Source organism: Pongo abelii, chromosome 3, assembly GCF_028885655.2.
Source record: "Pongo abelii isolate AG06213 chromosome 3, NHGRI_mPonAbe1-v2.0_pri, whole genome shotgun sequence".
In the NCBI taxonomy this organism is placed as follows: domain Eukaryota; kingdom Metazoa; phylum Chordata; class Mammalia; order Primates; family Hominidae; genus Pongo; species Pongo abelii.
The window spans coordinates 5,417,560-5,444,717 of NC_071988.2; the positions used below are offsets into that span (position 1 = coordinate 5,417,560).

The following is a 27,158-nucleotide window of genomic DNA, read 5'->3' on the forward strand; positions in this document are numbered from 1 at the left end:
TGACAGCTGTGAGGACAAGGTGACCTGGCAGTCGCCACTTCCTTGATCACCCAACCCAGAGGCCAACCGAAGGCCCCAGGGTGAGCTCCTCATCCCAGGGCCCCAAGAAAAAAGAACGGCAGATCTGAGTGGGAGCCCTAGGGACCCTTCCACTCTCTGCTGCTGTCCTGGCCACAGTAGATGTGGACAAAGGCAGCAGCGTGGGGGCTGTGGATGACATGTCATCCGCCCATGTCTGGCAGCTTCCAACAGCAGCACACAGGCCTTGCTGCCTCCTAGACTTCCAGGGGACCACTTGTGACATGCTCTGGCCAGGAGAACTGCAGCTGACAAACGCCTGGGGGGATGCCAGGCTGGACCGTGGTGGGGGCTTTAGATGCTGAGGTGAAACCACACAATGCTTCAATGTCTTCCCTCCAAACACTCTGCCTCTGTGTGGGCTATTTGCTCCAAGCCACAGAGCCACAGAGCCACCTGCCTGCATACATACAAGCCCCACCCACCTCCAAAGAGAAAGGCAGCAGGGTGCCTCCCCTGGCATTTAGGTCCTTTCCCATCCCAGCCCTGTCCAAGCACATGGCAAATAGAGGTCAAGTGACAGCATCCAACCAGGTTCCAGGACCTCCCAAGCGCCTCTGCCTCCCAGCACCCCTGGCCCAATTCTGGAACCACTTATGGAATTGCCCAGCCAGAAAGCTGGGAGTCTGCCTGGATTTGCCCTCTTCCACACCCTGTATGTAGTGGGCCACCCACTGGTTCTGCCTCCCATCTGTATTCCCTGCTCCCTGGGCTCAGTCCTCACCAGCTACTGCCTGGGCCAAGGTGCCCGTCTCCTACAGGACCCTGTGTTTCCAGGCTGCCCCTTTCCACATGTTTCCACTGCAGCCAGAGGGAGAATGGGGTATGGACGCGAGGCCAGGTGAGTGTATGCCTGTGTTAGAGACGATACAGTCTCCAGAACTGGCTCACTAAACTGCCTCTTTCCATGCACCCCCTGCCCCTATACCAAGACCACATTTCCCAGCCTCCTCTGAGTGGGGCGTGGCCATGTGACTGAGCTCTGGCCAGTGGAATGTGGGCAGAGTCCTGGGTGCCATGGTGGACCAGCCCATAACACCCTCTCCTGTGGAATCCCGCCAGCCTCTCCTTGTCCCCCAGATCTGGAGGAGGGCAGAGCCACAATGAGGCAGGAGCCTGGGCCCCTGAGTGACTTCAGGGGTGTGAAACAGATGTACTCTCACCCCCACCTGCCCTGAAGTTCTCATCAGACTGAGACAAGACCAGGAAACACCTTTTGGTTTGGGGACGTTTGTTCCAGCAGAAACCACTCAGAGAATGCTTGCACATTCATATCCCTTTGTGTGGAAAAAATCTGGAGAAATGAATACCCATCATGTGGATAGCAACAGTCTTCAAGCTGTGAGATTTGGGGCAATTAACAAAAAATTTCTATCAACCTGGAGGCCTGGGTTCCCACCCTGGCCCTGCCCCTGCCCCAGGCCTTCTGCCTTGCATGGTTCCTTGGCCTGCTGCATCTCTGTTTCCTCATGTGCAAAACGGGAATGATGAGAGAACCCACCTCCCAGGGTCATCATGGTTTACTCTTGTAAACCCTTAGCCCCACACTAAAAAACGGCAGTGGCTAAAAAGCCATGCCTTTGCCTGGGCTTGTGTTCTATTCACCGTCTTGACGGAGATTACATATTAACCTCTTGCACATGCGTAACTATTAGAAGGGGGGAAGCCTTATTGTCCTTGGTGAGTAGGACCATGTATTAATTTTCTTTTCAATATTTTCTACATGTTCTAGACATTCTTTATAAAGGAGAAAAAATGAACTTAAAAGAAAAGTGCACGTATATCTCCAGCACAAGCCCCTGGAGAGAGGGACATACATTACTATAAACACCAAAACCAGCAGAAAGGAGATGGCTCTGGCTCCCAGCTCCCCACAGTGCCTGTGCCCACCCTGGCGCCTCACACAGGGAAGCCTGTCACCTCCCGCCACCGGGAAAAGCCCACTCACCCTCCCCTCCTGGCCAGCTCCCACAGCAGCTGGGATAAAGCCTGAATACCACAAATTTTACATATAAAGAAACTCGCAAGATGTGTGCCCTTCTGCTAAATTAAAAAGGAAAAGTAGTATTAACAGTGCAAAGACAAATGGCAACCGCTGAGATTAAATATTCATGCCCTGGCGGCTCCTGAGGGCTAAACGCAGGAGAATGTTGCCGCGGAGCAGAGGCCTCCTGCTTGGGGCTGCCTGGTCCGCACCCATCCCCTGGCCCCAGCAGAGCATCCTGGGCCTTCTTTCGCCCAGCGGCCCCGGGTGTCATTCACCCATGAGAAGCTAATACTGTACTCACTTCACCACAAAAACCTTGCAAGGGGGGTGCTTTGTCATCCTCATTTTCTAGAGAGGTGACATAACCTGGGCAGAACCCCCAGCACTTGGGGCAAAGGTCAGGACACCACGTGGCCTCAGGCTGCAGCGAGGGGCTGCAGTGGAGGCCAGGCTGTGCTGGTGGGACCCATGGCCGGAGCCGCCAGCTTTTAGAAGGAAGGCAGCATCGCCCACCTCTCCCCTTCCCCATCTGCGTTTCTCAGGCCCCTCCTCTGTGCTAGGCACTATCCTGATGCCCAGCACACACAGGTACATTCCATAGTGCCGGAAGTTCAGAAAGTCTGGACTATGGAGGAAATTCAGGGTGAGCTTTCTGTTTTTTATTTGTCATTGATCTCAATGGAAATGGTCACAGTACACCGTTTTTGTGGGATGCCCAAAAGCGCAGCGGCCCCCAGTCCTACCTTTGAATGGGTACAAACTGTCATCCTAAAATAATCCATTCTTGATGCAACACACACCTTCCTAGACTACAAACCTAACCACATAGCCCTTCTCTGCTGCAAATCCCTCCACAGCGCGCTTCCCCTCCGGGGCTCAGTCCAAGCTAGTTGCGTTGCATTCCAGGCCCTGCATCTGCCAACCAGCCAACCACCGCTCCCACCAGCTCTCCACAGGCTGCGGCTCCCTTTTCCCTGAATAGACCACAGCCCCTCCCCTCAGGGCATCCAGAGCTCAGGCAGCCTCTCCTAAAGTGCCTTCTTTTTCCCCTGGTGAACTTCTATTCATCCCTCAATATCCAACACAAAAGATCCCACCTGTTCCACCTCCATGGAGCCTTCTACTGGCTTCTCCAGCTAGAGTTAGGGGCTCACTGATGGGTAGTTGGGTGGGTTCTGCAGGTTGAATCCCAGCACTGTGACATCGCCTGATGGTGAAGCTGCCTGGCCCATTTTGCTCCTCTACAGTGGAAAGTTCCAGGCTGACTAGGTGTGTTCAGTCCACCGCGGCATCCAGCTCTTAGCTCACTGCCAGCCCAGAGTAGAAGCTCAACACACGCTTCCTGAGTGAATGAGTTAATGAATACTTGGGTTCACAGTCAGTTCCAAAAACCAAATAAGGAGAGGAGCCACTCATGCCAATTCTCGATCCAACGTCCCAGACTCACCAGTGTGGGGACTCAGGGGTGCCTGTTTGAAATCACCGGCCTCTGCACCTCCCCAGTCTCTGCTACTGTATCTTGGTTCCCAGTGTGACAGCTGGGAAACCAATTCCACACCAGTCCGGCACGCATCAGTATGCAGGCAGCGCAGGGCTCCTGCTGAAACACTAATCAGGGCCGTTAGTATGCACTGCGCGGCGCTCCGGAGCGGTGCAGGAGAGTGACACCACCGTCTCCCCAAGCCCGCCCAACTTTCCTCCCTACTATTTCCAAATTCAGCAAGCACAAATCACTGATCTTATTTTTCCACTAAAGTTAAGCAACAAATTGCTTTGCCAGCCTCCAGTGTTGATTGTTTTAACAGAGACATGGAGAAGGATAAGGCCTTTTCCAAGGATAGGGGTCTGTTCCTGGAGGCCCTGGAGTCGAGAGCTTCTGCACCCCCAGCCCCAGGGATTTTCAACAAATAAAACTCACACCTCCACTCTGGGAAGGAAACATTCACTAAGTACCTACTATGCTCTGGAGTCTCCTTTTTAAATCCCCTTTTCAGAATACGTGAGTGAAGCTTCAGGGAAGCCAAATAACCATTCCCTGCCTATCCCCAAAAGGTCAGACGGCTGGACTGTGTCCAGTTTCAAAGCCGGGTCTGATACCACAGCCCCATTTTCTGAGTAACAGGCTACGCAGCAAATCCTATAACATGGACCAAATCCAGCAGCGCCCCTCTTAATCCCGCAGTCATTCATTCAGGAGGCTTCTCAGCAGAGTGGTCAGCACCAGGCTTCGGGGCCAGGCTCCCTGGCCCACTGCCCCTTGATCCCTGGGCTCTAGACAGTGACTCAGTTTCCTCACCTGTACAATGAGGATGATAACAAGAACACCGAACTGGAGGGGCCATTGTGGGGCTGTTGTCACACTGGGAGCTTGAGATACGGTGGCAGAGACCAGGGAGGTGTGGTGGCCGGTGATCTCAAACAGGCACTCCTCAGTCCCCACATTGGCAAGCCTGGCATACGGGATGGGGAATTGGCAAGAGTGGCTCATTTCCTTGTTTTTTGGAACTCACTGGGAAATGATAATAGCATGTTGTGAGCGTTCCCTCTGGCGAGTGCACCGTGACAGCAGATAGTGAGTGCTCACAACGTGCTGTTGTTATTCATTCACTCTGCAAGCGTGCACCCACTTCTTCCATACACAGGGGCTGGGGCCCAGCTGGCCTCCTTTATTCACTTAGCTCCTCCTGGGAGCCAGACCCAGAGCCAGGGACTGAGGTCGCCAGGATGAACAAGAGGCTCCATCCCTGCAAAAGGTCACTCTGACAGCAGAGGGCACTCTGGAAACAGATGACGGTGCCACGCATGCTTGGAGTGTAAGTGGACTCCAGGTGCACCAGGAGGGGAAGAACCCAGGCTTTACAGCCAACATCTCTGGAGTACACTGAGGGCTCTGCCTGTTTCTATCTGGGCTCCTGCACATCAGGGACCCCTGGCCTACTGATGGGCCCATAAAAAGCATAAAACAAAGGCCAATGTTCTTAGTCCCACTCCCAGCCTCCCGACGCCTGCCTTTAGATCCATCTTGCTGCCCTTTGCCCCATTCTATAGATGAACAAGCTGAGGCTCATGAAGGTACATGATTTGCTCACATCTCCCGCTCACAGGTGAGAGATTTGGGATTAAAATCCCAGGCTGACTCCAAAGTCTCCCCATCCACCTGCCCCCGCGTGAAGCACTGGGCAGGAGAGCTGGCGCCCAGCACAGCCTTAATAAACGTCAGCTTGTCTCCCCACCTCCGAGCCCAAGGAAGAGCGGAGCACACAGGCCAGGCTCCAAGGCACTCTGGGTGGCTCTCTGGGCGTCCTCTCCCGGACACTCACATGCACTGTGGCTTCTCTTGACAGTTCCATTAATTCCTTAGAACTTTGGGCACGGAGACAGGTGAGCCTGATGCGGTGCCTTTCAGATGCCAGCTGTGTCCAGCTGCCGCGGGACAGCAGAGACACTGAAGCCTGCGGGACAGCACCTCCCAGGTGTGCCTGGAAGCTCCAGGGGTCTTGTTAATATGCAGATGACAGGTGGGCAGATGTGGGGCAGGGCTTGATGTGTGGGTTCCCAGGCCATATTTTGGGCAGCAGGGGTTGGGGAGCTAAGAAGGGGTCAGAGGTGAGGCACCCAGAATGCCCTGCCAAAGCCTCTGGGCTGTATCCTGAGGATGGCTGCAGACTGTGGAAGGGCCAGGGGAGAGAGCTCCTCGCTGGGTTCTCTCTGTCACCCCAGCAGCGAGGCTGCTGCTACGCTCCTCAGATCACGCAAACATGCTAGAGCACCACTTCATTTCTCATCTTGTCCTTGGAAATTTTCTGTGTGGGATGTGATTTTGTCATGTGCATGAAAATCCCAGCACAGTGCGGCGTGAGTCCATGTACACATGTTGCTCGCGGGGGTGCTACATGTTTCCCCACTGATCACACGGAGTGTGCAGCCACCATGCAGAGGCGGCCTTGGTGCGGCCAGGCTGACAGCCCAGAGGTCAAGCTGGAAGCTCGGCCATCCCCCAGCTGGTGAGGCGGGACCTTGGGGGAGGAAGACAAAGGCAGAGGGGAAGGAGGGTGGGGACTCCAGCTCCAGGGGCTGCAGATGCCCCCACAGCGTCTTTCACGTTCAGAGATGGAAGCAAGTCCTGTTACGGCGGAGGGAAAGAGCGAAGGCAGTAATTATTTTATTAAGGACCAGGAAATGATGAATAATTTAATTTGGGGAGAGAGCACATCACTGATCAAATCACCGCATCCTCAGTCCTGACATGGCCTCCTCTCTAATGTCCTCTGACATTTGTGGCAGGGCATCTTGAAGAAGCTTCCAGTAAGCTTCAGGTCTGCCTGCAGCCTGGCATTTCTGACACTCCCCGGGCAGCAGGTGGTGAGGAGCAGCACGAGGATGATGGAAAGAGAAGGGGGGAGAAATGAAATCCTTGATGGAAACCGGGTGCCTGCGTTGAGTGTGGTCCCATGAAAACTTCAAGCTGCGAGCTTGGCCGTGTGTAGCCAATGCGCGGCCCAGGCTTCAGGAGGCGACTGTGAGTTCACGGCAGGGTCATGGCCACAGATGTGAAAATGCAACATCGAGCTGTCAGGTGACCGCTGAAAAGTGACCTTGTGGGACACCCAGGATTAGGGAGCGTGTTGAGTTACTCCCAAGAGCTGAATATCCAGCCAGGTCCTATTCCCTTTCCCTCCAAATTCCCACCTACAAGAAACTAATGTCACCAAATCTTGATTACACTGCTCTCGGCATGCAATTCCAACAGGCCTGCAGCTGTTCCCACAGACACGGATGCCACTCCAGCCGTGGAAACGCACCGTGGGTTCTAAGCAGCCAGAGGGCCTCAGAGCGGCTCTAGACACAATGGCGCGAGGTGAGCTTGGGAAAGCCGTGGGGGTAAGTTGGAATTCACTGAGGCTGCGACTCCAGGCTGCCTTTTGACCACAGAGCTGTTCTGGAGCTGGGGGAGTCTGGCACCCCAAATGTCTGGACCTTAGAAGTGTGCAGGGGCCCCTGGAGGCTGCGTTGGCCACCGGCTGGGGTTAGCTGGTTAGTGCCCAGGTGGGCCCCGACAGGAAGATGGCAGCATCAGGGACCATGTCCTCTGGGGCTTAGGGCATGGCATCGCTCAGTGTGATGACCCCAAGGTACCACTGCCTCATTTCCCTTGGGCCTGCCCAGGATTCCACTCGCTGGTACGTTGGGTGGGGGGCGGGGGTACTCTCACCCCATTGGCTGGCTCAGACCCTCAAATAGCACTGGGCACCATGCGGGGGAGTGGGGGCTGCTGCATCACCTGACAAGGTAGAGGAGCGCCGGGCCCCGGCAGCAGCTCAGCCACCCTAAATGCCCCTCGCCTACCAGATTGGATGCTCAGGGCCACTGGGCTCTGTAGGGGTGGCCCTGGATGATCTGAAGGACATGGTCCCCCCCATCACCCAGTCTGCCAATGCTCCCAGCTGCTTCTTGCCTCTCTCCCTCCCTACCAATTGGGGGCAGAAGCCGCCTGCCCGGGTACTTCTCCCCAAAGTGGACGGCCCTGGCTAATGCCCTCAATGTGACCAGGCTGGCTTCACAGGACCCCCAAGGCTCCTGAACCCAACCAGGCGACATCCCAGAGGGTGATGGGAGCAGGGCTGGCCCTGGAGAGGCTTGTCTGGAGATGGGACACTTGAGGCCATGCTGGGAAGTCCTCCTGAGCACTCTGAGACCAGAGAGACCAGTGGCCTGGACACTCCAGGCTGGGCCAGGACAGATGCCCGGGGAATTCAGAGCTCTGAGAGGCGGCTGCCTCACTTCCCGGGACCAGGCATCACAGCATCATCATCATGAGCCTCACTAACCACCACGGGGCCTGGCCGTCATGGGTGTCACCTTATTCAACTCTCACGTCCACCTGGGAGAGAGGAACTGAAATGGTAAAGCCCACTTTGCAGATGAGGAAACTGAACCAGGCAGGGGCTCAAACTCAGCAGCTGGGCTCAAGCCCGCAGGCTCAACACCACCACCTTTCTGTGCCTGCCCGCCGCCTCATGTCTCCCTAGTATGAGGCCTGCTATGTGCTTGGGGTTGGGAGAGATGCCTTCTCCATAGCAGTACTTAGGGGTGCAAAGGATCCTCCCTCTTCTATAGTTGAGGAAACAGAGACTCGGAGAAGGGTGGAGAGACTCGCCAGGGTCCCACGGTGGGGCGAAGAGGGCTCAGATCTGAGCTCTGTGTGACTGGGTGAGTCCAAAGCCACATGGTCTTCACTGCACCCCTCAGGGCCGCACCTTTGCGCATACAGAAGAGAGTGCCCCCTGGCCCAGGGGAGCAATATCAGGGGAGGGCGCGGCCTTTGCCACACGCCTTAGGAGCCCGGCAGGCTTCTCTCTGACCCCTCCATGCACCCCCTGCAGGCCCCCACACTCCACCAGGCCTGAGCCCAGGCCCGGCAGCCAGCACAGGAGCCTTTGCACACGTGGTCCCACAGCCAGTTATACCCTTTTCTCCTGGTCCCGAAGGCCAACTTCTGCTCATTCCTTAGGGCTCCATTAAGCATTGCCTCCAACAAGAAGCCTCCTCTGACCCCTGGGGACACCACCACTGCTCCCGATATGGTGCCTGGGATCCCCTTGGGACAGCCTGAGCCCCAGGCTGTCCCACAGGACAGTGGGCTCCTCCTGGCTGGGACCTTGTCTCGGTCACCTGAGTCTCCTGTCCAGCCTAGGCCCTAGAGAAAGGACACTCAGTTCGAGTTTGATGAGCAAATAAATGAAAGCGAAATCATCCCACATCAATCTCATTAGGCAAAGGTGTTTAACAAGTTTTAAGCAGCAGGAAGTTTTGTCCAAAATGAAGTCTAACCTGGAAGCACGATGTAGAAGAAGCGAAGCATGAACGTCAGGCTGCTTGGTTTGGGGAATGGGGACCATTGGGGAATTCCCTATGGTTTCCCCACATCCTCCTTTGCTCGGGGACCCCCAAAGGACTCAGGGGAGCACAGCTGGGAAACTACTAGTGTTAACACACGAGACCAGACCTGCACCCAGCCCTGCTCCGCTGACACACAGCCCTCCCCCTGCTCAACAACCCTCAATGTCTCCCTAGTACCTACAGTAGTGAGTACCGTCTCTCTGCCTCTAATCTACAGCCTGTGCCAGCCTCTGACGTCAAACTTCCCTGCCAGCCCCGGCTCCCCCCCACCCCACAGGAGGACTCAGCAATGCCTTCCCGGGCCTCGGTGCTGCCCACAAGATCTTCTCTCTTCCTGGAAGACCTTTCCCTCCCTCAAACTTTTCTCAGAAGTACTGTGTCACCCATGGCACCCCTGAGGGGAGTTGGGCACCCACTCAACCAGGTCAATGGGCAGTTTTGTTTTGGGGTAACCAAGACTTCCCAGGAGCTGCAGGCCAGATGCCCCTGCCCTGTGGCCTCTCGGGCTAACAGTGTGGACACCCCTGCCCCGCAGCCTCTTGGGCTAGTGGTGTGGACACACCCGCCCTGCAGCCCTCCTGACCTCTCCAGAGGCCCAACAGGCAGCTGTGTCAGCTCAAAAAACTAAAACCCCCAGGGCCTTCCAGTTTCTCTTTCTGGCCTCTTCCCCAGAGGCCATGAAGCAGAGCAGCTCAGGCAGAGACAGAAAAGGAAAACACCCCGATGCTGTCCCTGGTGTGAACCAGGCCCTCTGGCCGCGGCTCACACCTGTCAGCTTGCAGTGTTCGCTGGGGCACGCTCCCTGGTGTGAACCAGGCCCTCTGGCTGCGGCTCACACCTGTCAGCTTGCAGTGTTCACTGGAGCATTCTCCCTGGTGTGAACCAGGCCCTCTGGCTGCGGCTCACATCTGTCAGCTTTGCAATGTTCACTGGGGCACGTGGCTCCCTGGCCAAAAGCCACTCGGGGCCTGGGCACTGTTGTCCCTCCCCACCTGCGGCCCCGGCCTCTGCCTCCAGGCCTGGCTGCATGTCCTTTCAGGAATAAAATCACCTCACCTAGCACTGAGGCCGTCTACACGGAGATGACAGGCTGGGATTCAGGCCCAGCACACAGGGCCTGGGAAGGCAGAATACGCTTCAGGAAAAGCTAACAGGTGGCAGAGAATCTGTCCCAGGGCCTGCCATGTGCTGTTCACTCCATCAGTCAATCAACATGCATTTTTGACATCTACTGTGTGCTGGGTCCTCAGGAGTTCTGGAATGTCTGCGGAGCAGGGATGGACAAAAAGGTCTCTGCCTGCACCATGCCCAGCGCTGGGCTCGGCCTTCACCCCGACCTCCTCTACTCACCCCTCACTACAACCCTGGAGGTGGCTGTGTGTACCCAACCAGGAGTGAAATGGAGCCCAGAGCAGTGAAGCCTTGCCCAGGGCCAACCATTCCTAAATGCCAGGGTAGGGTGGGGTGGGGTAGAGTTCTGCAGGCCCCCAAGCCTGCAATCCTTCCCTCCATACTGCTCGTCAAGAGATGACCCTCCACCCCCCTACACCTGCCACAGGGGGACAAGCAGCAGGCACCCAAGGTCTGTCTCACAGCCACTGAGTAGCAGGCCTCTCTGTTCAGATCTCCTCTGTGCCCAGAGCAAACATCCAAGGGTTTGCTCTTGACAGCCCCTTCCCGAGTTACCCTCTCTCCCAGGTGGGGACAGAGCTGCTGGTCACAGAAGCCACCCTCTTCCCCAAGCATCTCCCAAGCTGCTGGTCACAGAAGCCACCTTCTTCTCCAAGCATCTCCCAAGCTCCAAACACCACTGTTGTCCTCAAGTGGGGAGGGACAACAGCACCCGGGCCATTTTATGTTGCTGTCCTCAAAAGGGGGCCCTCCCCTCTCACCCTTAAAGCTTATGGGTGGGAAACAGAGAGGAAAAAAATGCATGTAAAGGTGGATGGGCAGCCTGTCCTGAATATGAAACAGAGACCAGCTCTTTGGTGGCTGTGATCTCCCTCAGCAGAAGGGAAATGCCTCATTTGCATAATTTCATTCATTCATTCATTCATTCATTCACATCACAAACACCAGTGAGCTCCCGTCATGGGCAGAATTGTGTCCACCTGAAATGCCTGTGTTGAAGCCCAACACCTGATGTGACTGTAATTGGAACTAGGACATTTAAAGTAACTAAGGTTAAATGAGGACATTTGGGTCACCCCCTAGTCCAACTGGACTGATGTCCTCATAATAAGAGAAGATCAGGACACAGCCACATAGAGGGACGACCACGTGAGGACACAAGGACATGGCGGCCGTCTGCAAGCTGGGGAGGGAGGCCTCAGGAGAAATCAACCCTGCCTACACCTTGGTCTCAAGCTTTCGGCCTCCAGAACTGTGAGAAAATGAATTACTCTTGTGTAAGCCCCTAGTCCCAGGTATTTTGTTTTGGCAGCCTGAGTGGACTAACACAGCATCTGATGCTAACCAGGCACCTGACACCAGCACAGCACCTGACGCTAACACAGAGCCTGACCCCAACACAGTGCCTGACCCTAACGTGGCACATGACACTAACACAGAGCCTGACCCCAACACAGAGCGTGACCCTAACACTACGTCTGACCCTAAAGTGGCGCATGACACTAACATGGAGCCTGACCCCAACACAGAGCCTGACCCTAACAAAGCACCTGACCCCAACACGGAGCATGACCCCAACACAGAGCCTGACCCCAACACAGTGCATGACCCCAACAGAGAGCCTGACCCCAACAGAGAGCCCGACCCCAACATGGCGCCTGACACTAACGCGTCCAAGCTCTTACGCTCTGCCGGGCGCTGCTTACCTCATCCTTCCGGCAATCTTAGGAGCTGAGTCCTGCTACTGACATATTTTACAGAGGCAGAAACTGAGGCACAGAGCGGTAAGCCAGCTGCTGGGCATGTGGCTAGAGAGAGGCCCAGACATTGCCCGTGCTCTTGTGGGTCCAGATCCTCTGGTCCAGGAGTCAGCAGGTGAGCACATAGCTTGCAGAAGGCTGGGGCAGGGCTCCTGGAAAACTGCATGCAGTTGGGGGTGATGTGTATTTGGGCTGAAAGCGGAAAAGCATCACAGACTTTGGCCAGCAGAAAAGAGGGGGAACAGAAGAATCTTCCAGGCTGGGCACAGTGGCTCATGCCTGTAATCCCAGCACTTTGGGAGGCTGAGGTGGGCGGATCACCTGAGGTTGGGAGTTAGAGACCAGCCTGGCCAATGTGGTGAAACCCTGTCTCCACTAAAAAATACAAAAATTAGCCAGGCATGGTGGCATGTGCCTGTAATCCCAGCCACTCAGGAGGCTGAGGCAGGCGAATTGCTTGAACCTGGGAGGCAGAGGTTGCAGTGAGCCAAGATTGTGCCACTGCACTCCAGCCTGGGTGACAGAGCAAGACTCCATCTCAAAAAAAACAAAAAACAGAAAACAGAAAACAAAAAAAAAAAAAGAAGAGCCTTCCAAATGGAAGGCAGAGTGGGAGCTGAGGGTCAGTGGTGTCAGGTGTGTGGCACAAGGAGGAACATTCATGGTGGTGAGGGGAGGGCTGTGCAGAGCAGGAGAAGCCGGGCAGCTGGGGAGAGAAGGCACAAAATAGGGCCTGGGTCACACTGTGAAGGGCACTTCCTGCCTTGGCCAAACGTGCACTCGCGCAAGCACCTCAGGGGATCTCGCTCCTGTCCCAGGAGGAGGAAGGTGCTTCCTGCCAGGTGTCAGGGAGTGTTCAGATCCAGCCTTGGCCCTGAGAAGCCTGGATGGGGCTTCAGCATCCTCTCTGAGCTCCCTGCTTCAGTCTGGCCCTCACTCCTCTGCAATCCTGCACCAGTGGGGTCTGGGACTCACAAAACCAGCCTGGCACACTCCTGCTCTGAACACTTCTGTAGCCACCCCGCCACCCCAGCGGCAAAGCCCAGAATCCCTATGGTGGCAGTTGAGGGTCTCAACCCCACCTGTGCCCATGGGCAGACTACATGCCACTCAGGCTTGCCCTGCCCTGTGTGCCCACAGCACCTGCATGGCCCACTGGGGGCGTGTCGAATGTTTGAAGGCTGGTCCTCCATGTCACCACTGTGCACGCTTCAGGAGTCGGGACAGGTCTGAGAGCTAGGTATTCCCAGCACCCAGCCCTGGGCTGACACAGAGCTGTGCCCCATGGATATCTGTCAGCTGCTGACAGGGTGGAATCTGGAAACTGTTTCCCATCCCTTGAGGGGAAACTGAGGCCCAGGGAAGGCAGTGGCTTGGCCTCGGGGCTCCCAGCTGGGGTGTGGCAGGGCCTCCCAGAGACCAGGCCCCACTGCCACTGCTGCTGCTGCTGCTGCTGCTGCTGAAGACCTAGGCCCAGGCCCCAGGTCACTTCATTCATTCACTTACTCATTTACTCATTAATTTATTCACTCACTCTATCATGCATTCATTCACTCATTTATTCACTTGCTTGCTGATTCACTCATTCATTCTTTCACTCCCTCACTCACTCATTCCCTCACTTCCTCATTCATTCATTCACTCACTCATTCACTCCCTGACTCATTCACTCACTCAGTCACTCATGCATTCACTCACTCTCCCATCCATTCACTCATTCCTCATTCCTTCCCTCATTCATTCCCTCATTCACTCTCTCATTTACTCACTCACTCTCTCACTCATTCATTCAGTCACTCACTCATGCACTCACTCCCTCATTCACTCACTCAGATTCATTCAGTCTGCTGTGGATGGACACGTCCCATGTGCCAGGCCTCATCCAGGTGCTGGAGCTCAGGGCAGGAGAGCCCTGGACAGCTGGGGAACATATGTGTGTGAGAGAAGGCACAGATGCATCCTTACACACAGCACCTAGTGCCGTGGTGAGTCCTGCGGGGCGAGATTGGGAGCCTCACCTGGAGTCGGGGCCTTGGCATGTGGGTCCCAGTTACCCAGAGGCTGCTGAGCAGACACAAAGATGATGGGGCCTCGCCTGAGACTCAACCGTGATGGTTGACAACTTCTGGGAGACCTGGGGGCACAAGAAAGGGCTGGAGAGCAGGCATGGGGGCTGCAGCTGCCCCCTCCAGCCTGGCAGCCAAGTGATGATTTCCCTGGCTCCTTTAATTCCTCCCACAGCCTAGAGGGTCACACACCGTGTCACTCCGGAGAGCCCAGCACCACGAGGCAGAGCTCATGAGTCACAGACAGGGGGTCCTTAAAGACCCTGCCAGCAAGTACCCCAGGCACAGATGAGGACACTGAGGCTGAGGCACTGGGGACTGCCTGCCTGAAGCCACACGCAGTCTGCAGAGCCCAGGTCCCGAAGGCACCAAGGGCCTTGCCCACATCCATCCTGGGACCCTCCTTTCTGGAGAAACCCTGACAAGACACAGGAAAACGCACAGCCCCACGTGTCCCAGGGGCCCCATTCTTCAGGTTGTTGGAGGGTAAGCAGGAGAGCAAACATTATTTGTTTAACTAATTTCAAGGATCGAGAATTTCCAGATGTCTCCCCAGCTCCCACCCTTCCCGCCAGCCCCAAGCACCTTCCTCATGAACCTCTCTAGGAGGGAAGGGTGGCTCCTGGAAACCCGGGGCGTGAAGAAATGTCTGGCTAGTGGGGCTGCCACTGGATTCCGGGAACACTGGAGTGATTTTCCAGGCCAAAGATGGCTGGAGACAGCACAGACTCTGTCTTCTGAGAAGCTGCTTCCCTCCGGGGCCAATGTGGAAGAGGAGGGTGTGTGGGCTCCGGAGGACCTTGCACAGAGCCAAGCCCACCCCACGTGAATCCACGAACAAACGCATGGCAGCCCCCAGCATCTACCAAGTGCCAGGTGCATCCTGAACCTGGTGCTGGGTCGCAGAAGCCCTGTCAGGCAGGAAGTGTCATCCCCATCTCACAGGCAGGGAGACCAGAGGCACGTCACGTGGTAACTTGCCCGAGTTCACCCATAGGTAGGAAGAAAAGCAAGGGTTTGTTTCCTGGTCAGTCTGTACATTCCATCCTAGGCTATTGTGAAGGTGCTGGGAGGGAGGGAGGGAGGGACGGAGGGGAGAAAAAGGAAGGAAGGGAGGGAAGGAAGAAGGAAGGGAGAAGGGAAGGAAGAGAGAAGGGAAGAAAGGGAAGAAAAGGAAGGGAGAGAGAGGGAAAACAGAGGAAGGGAGGGAGGAAGGGAGGGAGGGATGGAGGGGAGAGAAAGGAGAGGGAGTGGCAGGAGAGGAAGCAAGGACGGGAGGGAGGAAGAAGGGAGGGGAGAGGAAGGGAGGGAGAGAAAGGAAGGGAGGGAAGAAGGCAGGGACGGAGGAAGTCAGGAAGGCAGGCAAGAAAGAAGGAAGGAGGGAAGGAAGGAAGGAGGGAGGAAGGAAGGAAGGGAGGGAGGAAGGGAGGGAGGGATAGAGGAAGGAAGCAATGGAGGGAAAAAGAGAGGGAAAGGAGATGGAAGGGAGGGGAGAGAAAGGGAGGCAGGAAGGAAGGAAGAGAGGAAGGGAGGGAGGGAGGGAGATGGAAAAGAAAGGATACGTGGAAGGAGGAAGGAAGGGAGAGAGGGAGTGAAGGAAAGGAGAGAGGGGAGAAGAGAAGGAATGAAGGAGAGAGGGAGGGAGTGAAGAGGAAGGAAGGGAGGAAGACAGGCAGGCAAAACCCTTCCTTGGACTACAGGAACCTAGAGTCCAGCATTTCTCTCTGTGCCTGGCTGGCACAGGGCTCTAAGCACACCTTGGCCACGCTGGGTGACGTGGGAGATGCCCCTTGCCCTGTGCCGCAGTTCCACCTCCGGGCGCCACACCCCGGCCACTCTCTCTGCTTGCTTGCACGCCACAGGGCCCGGAGCAGTAGGACAGTGGGGGGTACAAAACACAATTGTGCCTCAGAAAGAAAGCAGCCACGCTGCTGGTTCCTCCCACAGTGGACTCTCGCCTACCTACAGGGATGTGTTTCCTGGACGTAACACAGGGTGAAGAAGAGCGAGCCTCCGCTGACCCCAGCATGAGCCGCTCATACATATTCAAGGCCGGCGATACAGCAGCATATGCGGCAAAACCAAGCAGGCGTGGATGGGAAGGGAACGCATCAGCCTGCGTGTGAAGGTCACATCTAGGGGCGGAGGGAGGGGAGAAACACCTCTGCTGTATCTGCAGTGTTTCACTTCTCTCAATAACCTGAAATGCACATGCAGAGTGCTCCCATCTGTGGGACATCCTGGGATACACAGGCTCCGTTCCATCCTGGGTCATAGTTTGTTTCATAATTCCAGTTTTGAAATGCCAGGCTCCATCTTCCAAGAGCAGCAGCCTCCTCAGGGTCCTGCCCCAAGCCTTTCCCCATTGCTGCTGAGCCTGGAGGACCCCCGTGCTCTGGCAGCCAAGTTTTGAGGTCCACAGTCCCAATGCACAGATGAGCTTAATTGTGAGTTGCGTATCTACCTCTCCCTACAAAACAGAACCCTTTCCAGAATGGGAGAAAAATCCAAATAGAAATCATGGATCTACAATGATCCATATGCACATACTAGCTTCATCAGAAGTGTAAATTCAGGTCAACCCTGGCTCTGGACTTCCCTAAGCCTCAGTGTTCCCATCTGGAAAATGGACACTATATTGAGGGTTTACCAAGTGCCAGGGACCTAGCCGGATGTTCTAACTTTTAACCCTTGTCAGGCACTGGTAGGATCCTCTCTTTACACACAAGGCAAGGCACGGAGGAAGAAGTCAGCTCACACAGGCAGGGGATGCTCAGGATGACATGATCCACTCTCAGTCACCAGGGCCTAGGCACCCTTCCCCTCAGCAACCCAGTAACCTCGTTGCAGGGAGTTACAAGGAGGATGCAACCGCTTTCACAGCCTCAGAAGGAACCAACTCTGCCCATACCTTAATCTAGGACTTCCAGCCCCCAGAACTGAGCACACGGGGTCCTTTTGGGACCTGCTTCTATAAGAAAAGTACTTGTCAGTAAAGGTGACATGGCTTCTCCGAGCTCCTCTGTGCTGGGAGAGCCAGCCTCGGATGTATCTCAGCATGGTGGGGTGAGGAGGTGAGCCAGGCTCAGAGACAGCCTGGCTGAAGGTGAGGGAAATCTTAGTCCTGCAGCAGGGCTGCCATGACCTAGGGTGAGCCTCAGTTTCTGCAATGGGAAATGGGGCTAACCCTGCAGACTTGACATTCACAGTGGCTTAGTGGTTTCTCCAGGAAGGACACAGGTCTTAGCTCCATGTCCCGGGGTTTCCCCACGACACTGCACGTACAATTGCCCCTGGTGGCCACTGCCAAGGGATGCCTGGCACAGGTGGCACTAATGCTAGGGTGCACCCCTTGTATGCCAGGAACAGGGGCTCAAAGGAGGCATGGCCCCTGCGCTCAAGCCCCGACTCCAGGCCTGGATTCCACCCCTCATCATCTCAACAAGGCTGCTCAGGGTCATGCCGGGGACAGAGGAGCAGGCTCAGTCCCTCCCGAGGGCTCAGGAAAGGCCAGCTGCAGGGGCGGACCCTCAGCAGTGTCCCAGGCATCTGAGTTGATTAGAATGATCCTACAGCACCCCAGCTTGTACCCCAACACTCACAAATACTCAGTGATGACCCTATGGGTAGAATTGTGTCCCCTAAAATTCATATATTGAAGACCCAATCCCTAGTGAAGCCACCTGTAGCCCCTGATGCTGCGGACGCCGCTGTGAGGTGCCATGGCAGGGGCGGTGCTGAAAGCCACCCACAGCTCCTGAGGTGGGTGGGGCGTGGGGCCGAGTGCTTGTGTCCCTCCAACTCACTGTGCGACGTCAGAGGCTTACTGATGCTCAGCTCTGCTGGGAAACTAGGTTGTTTTCTTCCCTCCCCTCCTCTCCCCACCTCCTTCCTTTATCCCCATCCCTCCAACCCCCAGTCTGACCTCTTTCATTGGCTTTAAGCTCAACCAAAAGGGAAGGGAAAAGAAGGGAAGACAGGGAGGAAGGAAGGAAGGGGGAAGAAATGAAAGGAAAGCAATGAAAGAGGGAGAGAAGGAAGGAAAAAAGAAAGAAAAGACAAAGGAAAGAAAGCAGCTTCGAGGCATTTGGCTCTGGCCTGAGGAACTGTGCACATGTGAGGGGTGGACCCGGGCAGGTGGGCACCTGTCCCCCGTCCCTCTACTCTCAGGGCCAGTGGGGATGCTGCCTGTGGCCCCAGGGATGACAGCTCCAACCAGGAAAAGCAGCTGGCCATCCCTGGGCCCCTCTGGAGTCCTGTACTTCCCGATGTATCCAACCCCCAGCAACCCAGGAGGGTTGGGTCTGTCTCAACCCTGACAAAAGCGCAGCCTTAACAGGTTAGTGACTGGCCCAGGGCCACAACATCCTGAGCAATGCAGCTTAGAGAAGCGTTTAGGCCCCTGCCTCCTCTTCTGGCTTCCCTGCAGCCCCCATCCTGGCCCCCATCCCGCCCTGTTCTGCCTTCAGCGCCCAGCTCCTGAACAGAAGCCGATGAGTCCAGCCCTGGTGCCTCCCCTCGGTCCCGCTCCATCCACAGGACCTGCTGCTGCGCTCCAGGCCTTCTTCCACTCACGGAGGGCAGCTGTGACTCAAAATCATCCAAATTCCTCCCTGTCAGGAGGCCTCATGCTCTTCCAAGGATGCCCTCCCACATCTTGGGCTGTGAAGCCAGCAGCCCCCTCCAGACCCAGCTCTCCCCCATCGACCCTGGCTCCTCTCCCCCTGCTTTCCCCCTGGATGTCCCCAACCTCAGAACCTCAAACACCAGCCAGAGCCTGTGACTTCTGTACTTGCTCCTCAGGTCTGGTCCTTACTGCCAAGTCCCAAGTATCTGTCACAAGGGTACCTCTGCAGGCATGTCCCAGAGACTCCCACCCTCACCAGGTTGGCCCTGAGATCCCCAGCTGCCTCCCACAACCCAGTCCTGACCTCCTGGGAGAAGAGACAGCCAGCCCATCTCGTAAGTCTGGGCCTCCCCCGACCCCTCCCTCTTGCCGCCCGCAGCAATGGCCCAGTCCTATATCCCTCCCCGCCCTCCTTCTGCTCCCCGCCCTGAATCAGGCCACCTGGGTGTTGCAACCACAGCCCAACAGGTCTGCCTGCCTGGGTCCCCTCCTCCAGTTCATTGTCCGAGTGGCCCAAGCCAAACGTTCGGTGTGTCCCTGACTCTTCTCTTTCTCGCACATGCCACATTCAAACCAACTGCAAATCCTGTTTACTGGCTCTGACTTCAAGCAGATGCTAAATCTGCAGCCTGTCACCTACCGTCGCCACCTGAGGCCCTGTGGCTTCTCCTCTAGACCACCACAGTCACCTCTGACTCTTCCACCCCGGCCCCAGATCCATCCTTTTAGAAGTACCATGGGATCACATCAGCCCTCTGCTCAAAACCCTGCTATGGCTCCCCACCGCCCTCAGAGGAAGAGCCAGGGTCCACCCACATGATCCCTCTGACCACGGCGCCTTCTGCTCCTGCCCCCATCACTCCGCTCAAGTCTCCTGGCCCCTGTTCTTCCTGCACCCAGCTGCCACAGGACCTTTGCACAGGCTGGCCTTGCTGCTTGGTGCACACTCAGACACTGACCTGTCTCTCTCAACTCCAAGTTTATACTCAAATGTTTTGTTGAATCACAGAGGCCTCCCCTGAACACACATGATCCTGTCCCCAGGCCCTTTACAACCTATACAATGTCTCCACCTCTCCACCTCATTCATCACTTTCCTCCTTATTGTAACACTTATTATCTGCTGTTTAATTTCTGCTTCCTCCACTAGAATACAAGTTCCAAGAGTGCGGGGTTTCTGTCTGTTTTGTTAACTCAAATATTCCCAGGACCTAGAATAGCACTCAGCACATACTAGGCTCTTAGTAAATAATTGCTGAATACACGTATGAAAATAAAGCCAAATAAACATGGTACAAGTGTTTGCTTTTAGGATCTGCCTATTTCCCCTCTTCTAACAGGGAAGGAGGAATTCTGCCTATTTCACCAGCCCTCAACCTTCACCCATGGGGATGAGACAGCCCCTTTACCTGTGGGTGAGGCACTCCCAATTCGCTCAAGGAGCTTTTGGGGGCAGGTGGACGTGTGGGGCCTGTTGTGTTAAGATCGGCCAGCAGCGACAGCCAGGCCAGGGAGGCGGAGGCTGGCACACCCACATTGGGGAGGAACTCTGTGGGAAACCACCTGTGGGCCTTCTGATGCCGTGGGAGGAGCCAGAGACTCAGGAGCGAGGAGGCCAGGCCACATGGGAGATGCTTGGCCAGTTCAGCATTCTGTACTTTTCCCTCTAACATCAAGGTGGTGAGGCCTCAGAAAGAAGGTTTCTGACTCTGGAGGTGTGGCCTCAAGGCCCCAAAGTCCTGAGTCTCAACACCTAAGTTTCTGTGGCCTCAGGTCCTTATGCTGCAGACCCTGGGTCTCTGCACCTTATGACAAGGCTAAGCTTTATGACAGGGCTTCTAAGTGCCTGGAGTTGGGGCCACTGTGGCTGCAAGTTTCAGCGTCTCTCAAGGTTTCAGGTTGTAGGGACTAAGGAACCGGGGTTCTGGCTCCTAAAGCTCCCTGTGTCTCAGGCCTGTGTGGTCTCAGGGAGTTGAGGTTCCAATCGTGGCCATGCACTCAGAAGGGCTTTAGAGGCAGCAGCCAGAGACTGGTGAGTTCTAGGTGCTCCACAAACACCCGGGTGCCCGCCCTAACCCCAGATGCTCTGCACCACAGGGGGCCTCCCTTTCCAGACTTCTTAGGGCCAAGACTGGATCTGAACCACAGTTGAGTTTAAGGTCAAGGTCACCAGCGCCCAGAATCCACCAGTAGGGGGTGGAATTGTGCCCCTTTCCTCCCAAAAGAAGATATGTTCAAGTCCTAACCCTGGTACCTGTGATCTGACCTAATTTGGAGCTAGGGTTTTTGCAGATGTAATTAGTTGAGATGAGGTCATATTCAATTCGGGTGGGCCCTAAATCCAATGACTGGTATTCTCATAGGAAGAAGGAAATTTGGACACAGAGACACAGAGAAGAAAGCCACAACAGAGGCAGAGGCTAGAGCAATGTGGCTGCAAACCTGGGCCCGGGGAAGATCGCTGGCCCCCACCAGAACTTGGGAGGAGGCAGGAAAGAGCCTCCTCGCAGCCTTCGGAGGGAGCACGGCCCTGCCGACACCCTGATTTCAGACGTCAGACCCCCAGGACTGTGAAAGGAGTTCTGGTTGTTTTCAGCCACCCTGTCTATGGCATATTGTTTTGTCAGCCTGAGGAACCTCCATACTGTTCACAGGAGTTCCAGGGTGCCTGCTAAAGGCCACGTGCTGGGGCTGGGCTGGGCTGGGGGTGCTGCTCTCTGCTTTGTTGATATCATGAAACAGGGCAGAAACCACGGCCTCAGAGTTGACCTCTGTGGCAGGGCTGTCCCAGGTAGGGGTATCAAGCCAGTGGGGAACAGGAGAGGCCCAAGGAGGAGTAAGGGGGTCCCCATCCTCAGCACAGCACTCACCTGTGAAGGGGCCAGAGCCCCCGGCAGCCCCTAACTCTCTCAAGCACCACTTTTCCCTCCCTCCAGGAGTCAGTGGGTCCCTGCTTGAGAGGAAGGGACCTGAAGGAGGAGGTGGATGGCAAGCTGGGCTGGGGGAGGGAGTGGAGGGTGATCTGGGCTGGGGGATGGTGTGGAGGGTGATCTGGGCTGGGGGATGGTGTGGAGGGTGATCTGGGCTGGGGGAGGGGTGGAGGGAGACCTGGGCTGTGAGAGGAGATGGATGACATCCTGGGCTGAGGGAGGGGGTGGAGGGTGATCTGGGCTGGGGGAGGAGGTGGAGGGTGATCTGGGTTAGGGGAGGAGGTAGATGGCAACCTGGGCTGGGGCAGGAGGTGGAGGGTGATCTGGGCTGGGGGAGGGGGTGGATGGTGGTTTGCACTGGGGGAGGGGGTGGATGGTGATCTGGGCTGGGGAGCTCCCAGGCTCTACCCTTCCCTGGCTTCTCAAATCTCTGACTGGGAAGGGGCTGTGGCAAGGGCGCTTCTCTCTCCTGACTGCCTCGCCTCCCCTGCACCCTGCCCGGCCCTCGACACCCACACTCGGCTCAGGTATGAGTCAGGGCATCCCACTCAGCCTCCAGCCACCCTCACCCAGCTCATCAGGCTGTCCCCATTCGCTGCCCAGCTCTGCCAGACAGAAGCAGGCCTCTGTATGCAGTGCCTTTCCCACAACTGGTGCTCACCTGGAAGCAGCCCCGACCCTGGCCTCAGGCTGCCCCTCACCTGGGGTGTGGCTCTTTCCAGCTTTCACAAAGGCAGTATTTGGGAAATGCCACCTCCACCCTCCCAGAAGCAGCCAACAACTCCTTCTAGCCTCACTCTTCACCTGCCCTCTGACCCTCCCTGCTACTCAATTGGCAGCTCGCGCCCACATTGGGGCCTTTGCCCTTGCCGAGTCCCCCTCTTGGGGTGCATTCCCCTTGGTACCCACTTTATCCCAATGCTGAGCTCACACCTGCTTCCCAGGGACCGATAGCACCACCTCTTCCCAAGTCTCCATCTTCCCCCACGTTCTCACCCCACGGAACTCCCTTCTGCCTGCCATTTGAGTGGTCACTTCATGTTCACTCGTTCATGGTCTGTCTCTCCACTGCAAAGAGCCACTCCTCAACTATCTTCATCCCCAGTGAGCCCCTAGTACCCAGCAGCCCCCACCCTGCAGATCACAGCAGGGCTTGGAAAATGCTTGTGAAATGAGTGACCCGTGATTCCTACCCTCGAGGCCCCATGTGGCCGGGCAATGAAGCTGGGCCCCAGAGAGGGACAGGAGGGTCACCCAGGAGACTTGGGAAGGGCAGAGCGGAGGAGAGGCAGCATGGAAGTGGGCAGGGAGCATGTGGCAGCGGCTGGTGACCAGGCAGAGGGGATGGGGTCAGGTAAGGTGACACTGTCTGGACCCCAAGTTCCAGAGCAGACTGGGCAAGCCCCACGGGGCTTCAGGAGAAAGAGGCAGCTCTGTTACCCTGCCCCTCCTGATTCAGAGAGAGGAACGGTGGCACGTGGCACTGTGTACACAAGGTAACCCCTTCCCTCCTGCACGGCAGGGCCACAAGAGCCAATGGTGAAATGGGGGTGAAAGGGCCAAAGCCTCAGAAATCGGAGGTAAGCTTGCTGTTCCTATTCGTGCTTTCCCTTGGTCAGCATCAAATCCTCCCTTATTCTCTCTGAAAGATGCCTCTCCTTGAAGCAAGCCACAGGCAGGCTCTGTCCCCACAGAACAATTATTTGGGGAGACAGCCCCCTTCTTTGTTCCCTCCTCCCTGGCCCCAGGCTCCAGGTCAGGGTCCTACAAACAAGGTGGCCTCCTCCCAGCCTCCCTAACTCCATTGTGGCCAGGCTCATCTTTACTTGGGGAGAAAATGCAAATACCTTGCATGTAGCTTTTTGAAACAAATGGGGTTTACAAAAAATAAATAAATACAGCCAATAGTAGCATTTGTTAAAGTGTGGGTGGAGGATGAATGTCTGTGATACCATTCTCTGCATTTTCTGAAGGGGTGAAATCAGAGCCACAGGGAGCAACCAGCACCAGCAACACAGGTGGGTGACAGCAGCTGGTGTGGCCACTTCGGAGAAGCCCTGGGGAATCTGCTCAGCACATATCCACCTGCCCCCACAGGTGCACACCCTACAGAAACATTCTGCACACCATCTGACGTCACCAAGATGTTCGGAGCAGCCATGTTTGAATAACCCCAAACTGGAAACCACCCCATGCCAGCTCACGGTGGATAAACAGAGGATGGGAAAGCCACACGATGAAGCACTGCCCAGCAAGGTGAAGGAACAGCCTACAGTCGTGGGAACAACATGCCTGGATCTCATAACATCAAGTGAAAGAGGCAGGCACGGAGGACATCCTTTCCCTCCTGTTCAACTCCACCAATATGAGGTTCAAGAACAGGCAAAATTAATCTGTGGAAGAAAAGTGTTTGCTTTCATTGACAAGTAACTGGGAAGGAGCACGCAGGACCATTCTGCCCCTTGACTGGCGTGTGTGTTCTGCAGGTGTGTGAAGATGTGTGCATTTAGCTGTAGGTGAAATTTATCTCAGCAGAATAAAGAGAAATGTGTAGCAAGAGAGAGCTCTAGTTAGCAGGGTTTGCATTTCACAGTGGTAAGGATTGGTGTTTCTAAAATGGGTTGGGTATATTCTAGGGTTCAGTAAGGGGTAAATAGGTTAAAAATCATGGGAGCCAAGCCTCTCACTGTTGGGCAGGGGAGTTACACGGCACTGAGTGTTGGAAGTATCGGTATGAACTCGTAGTCTTGTGAAGATGGATGGATGAATATGTTACATATACACGTGTGTGTGTGTATATATGTGTATGTATATATATAAATACACACATATATAATTAGTTTCTATGTCTGTGAATATTTCTATATTTCTTCCTGTGCACACTGTCCCTCCTTCCTTCCTCTTTCACCCCATGTCAGGAAGAGGTAAGGTTTTCACTCAGAGGGCCTAAAAGGCATGACAGCACAGGACCAATGAGCACATTTCATATCCAGATCTTGGTTTCTAAACACCATGTTCCCTGGAGAACAGGCTGACTCCAGGGCTGGTTGAAGGAATAAAATAGATGAGCTTGAAACATGTCCTGTGCTGGAAAGTACAGAAGTGCCAAAGAAGGACGCCTGAGGGGACTCCCACAGATCACATCTGGGACAATTTAGGCATCAAAAACAATGAATGATATGAAAAAAAGTATGTGCAAATATATACGTGTGTGGGGACAGATAGGTAGGTGGCTAGGTAGGTGGACAGACAGGTGAGAGGAAAGGAGGGAGGGGCAGTGAGAACCTCAAAACAAGTGGGGCAGGTGTGTCTGGGTAAAGGTACTCGGGAGTGCCTTGTACCCTTCTTGCAGCCATCCTTTAAGTAATCCAACATCATCTCCCCCATGGTATAAAAAAAAATGTGTTTGGTTTTGTCCCCACTTGCTGGCACAGAGCTCCAACCCTTGGAATTTGCTGAGGGACAGAAGTGTATTTTGTTATTCATAATGACCCCCTCTGACCACACCTGAGTTTATGCTAATGAGGTGACCTAGAGTGGGATCCCAAGATGGCCTCTGATGGGGCTGGTTACCAGAAAGACCAAGCCATTCGAGGACTGGAACTTCCAGCCCCACCCCCTGGCCTCTGGGAAGGGGTGGGGGCTGCTGGAGATTAAACTCTGGAAAAACTCTTGGACAATGAGGTTTGATGAGTTTCTGGGTTGGTGAACACATCGGGGCGTGAGGAGGGTGGCACACCCAGAGGGCATGGAAGCCCTGCACCCTGGCCCCTAGTCCTTGCCTCGCGCACAGCCTCCTGAGTCATATCTTTCATGATAAATAAGAAATGTAAGCAAACGGCCTCCTGAGTCCTATGAGCCACCCTAGAGAATTATCAAACCCGAGGAGGGGTTCTCAGGACCCTGGTTTATAGCCACTTCGTCAGAAGAACAGGTGCCAACCTTGGACCTGTGATTATTAGTGTCTAAAGTGGGGGCTGAGCCCTTAACGTGTGGGGCCTGTGCTAACTCCGGGTAGTTGGTGTCAGAACTGAAAGGAATTACAGGGCACCCAGTTGGCGTCTGTAAGAATCGGTCGTTGGTGTTGGAAAACACCCCAGTCCCCGAAACAAAACAGACATGGAGCAATCGCAATTCCTCAAATGCTGCTGAGGGGAGTGGGAATGGGCACAACCACTTTGGAAAGCGATCCAGCAGTACCTGCTCAACACACACACAATGCATGCCCAATCCGTGCTGCTCCTCCATAAAACCCAACAGAGAAAGGAAGACACGCGTGCATCCAAGACATACACAGAAGCGTTCGGGGCAGCGTTACTCCTACTGGCTCCCAAGTGGAATCAGCCCAAAGGCCCATCAAGGGTAGAGTAGACAAATCCATCCTGGTGCACTGACCTAATTAATACACACCCAGGGCCCAGTGGGGCATTCCACCTGCCCAGTGGAATTCTGCCCAGAAATGACAATGTCGGCTGTACAGCTAGACACAGCAGCGTGGGTCAATCTTATAAAGATAATGCTGAGCCAAGAAGTCCTTCATTATTGGGATGTTGTGCTAGGCTCAAGGGATATCAGGATGAGGAGGACATTCTGGCCTCCTGGGTCGCACCCCCTCAGTGCAAGAGACCAAGGCAGCGCCGTGGGGGCTGGGTCTCGAGGGACTCGCAGGAAGTCTGGCACGCAGCTGAGTTCACGCCAAGGGGCAGGGCCTTCTGTTTGCTTCAGCCTGGTGCCCAAAGTCCTGGTGGGATGCGAGTGGGTGCCCTGGAAATGTCAGGCGATGGACTGAATGAATGGCAGGCCCATCATAAGCCCATAGAAATGCATCAACACGTGCTTGGCTGAGCCAAGTCTAGATAAGGACACCCACGTCTCCAGCCCCACCTGGGGTATGACCTGGAGGTGCTGGCCAGCTGCCATCCTGCAGCCGAGCACACCCAGGCTCACCTGTTCCCTAAGACTGTCCCCTCCACTGGTCCCCAGCAACCAGAGTCCTTGGAAGTCACTGCAAGAACTCAGCAAATCCTATTTTCCATCTTCTCTTCCTGAGCCCCGCACCCAGCAGGAGGGCCGGCGGGAAGCACCCTGCACTATTGCATTCCCCATGTGTGGCTGTTGCAAATTCAGGCCAGGCTGCCTGACCCACATAACTGGGAAGTGTGTTCCTACAGAGCACCCAAGCCCAGGAAGCTGAGCTGAGGACACCCACATGTGGGGCTAGGGGAGCCCCCTGCCATCAAACCTCTGGTCTGCCCACTCCTTGGCTGTTTGGCAATTAGGCCAGAGGCGAGGCTGACTCCAGATTTCTCCATTTAATGAACAGGACCTGACACAAGGCACCTGTGCATGCTCGCCCAGCTGACTCTCTTGCCTAAGAACTATTTTAAAAACTAAGGAAGAAGAAAAAGATAAGATAACAGATGACACAGAAATGAAACAAACCTCTTTTGTGTGTGTGTACCTTCAACAAACATTTAATCCACGCCTACTACAGGCCAGCCCACTCTCAGCCTTTGACTGACATTTCTAGAATGAAGAAACCGGCTGGGCTCAGGACCTGAGTTTGCAAGTGGCTTTTGCGGTGTGGCAGTGAGGTCCACAGCTCTCCCACTTCACAGTTTAAGACCTGAAGCTCAAAGAGACTAACTCCCCGAACAGCACAGCCAGGGGCAGAACCCC

At 55.3% G+C, this 27,158-nt stretch overlaps 1 protein-coding gene across 4 annotated transcripts in view; it reads right to left on the reverse strand.

Annotated features, from left to right (window-relative positions):
• SORCS2 (sortilin related VPS10 domain containing receptor 2) overlaps positions 1-27,158 on the reverse strand; it is a 548,735-nt gene that overhangs the window by 281,797 nt on the left and 239,780 nt on the right. The gene's annotated exons all lie outside the window — the stretch shown is intronic.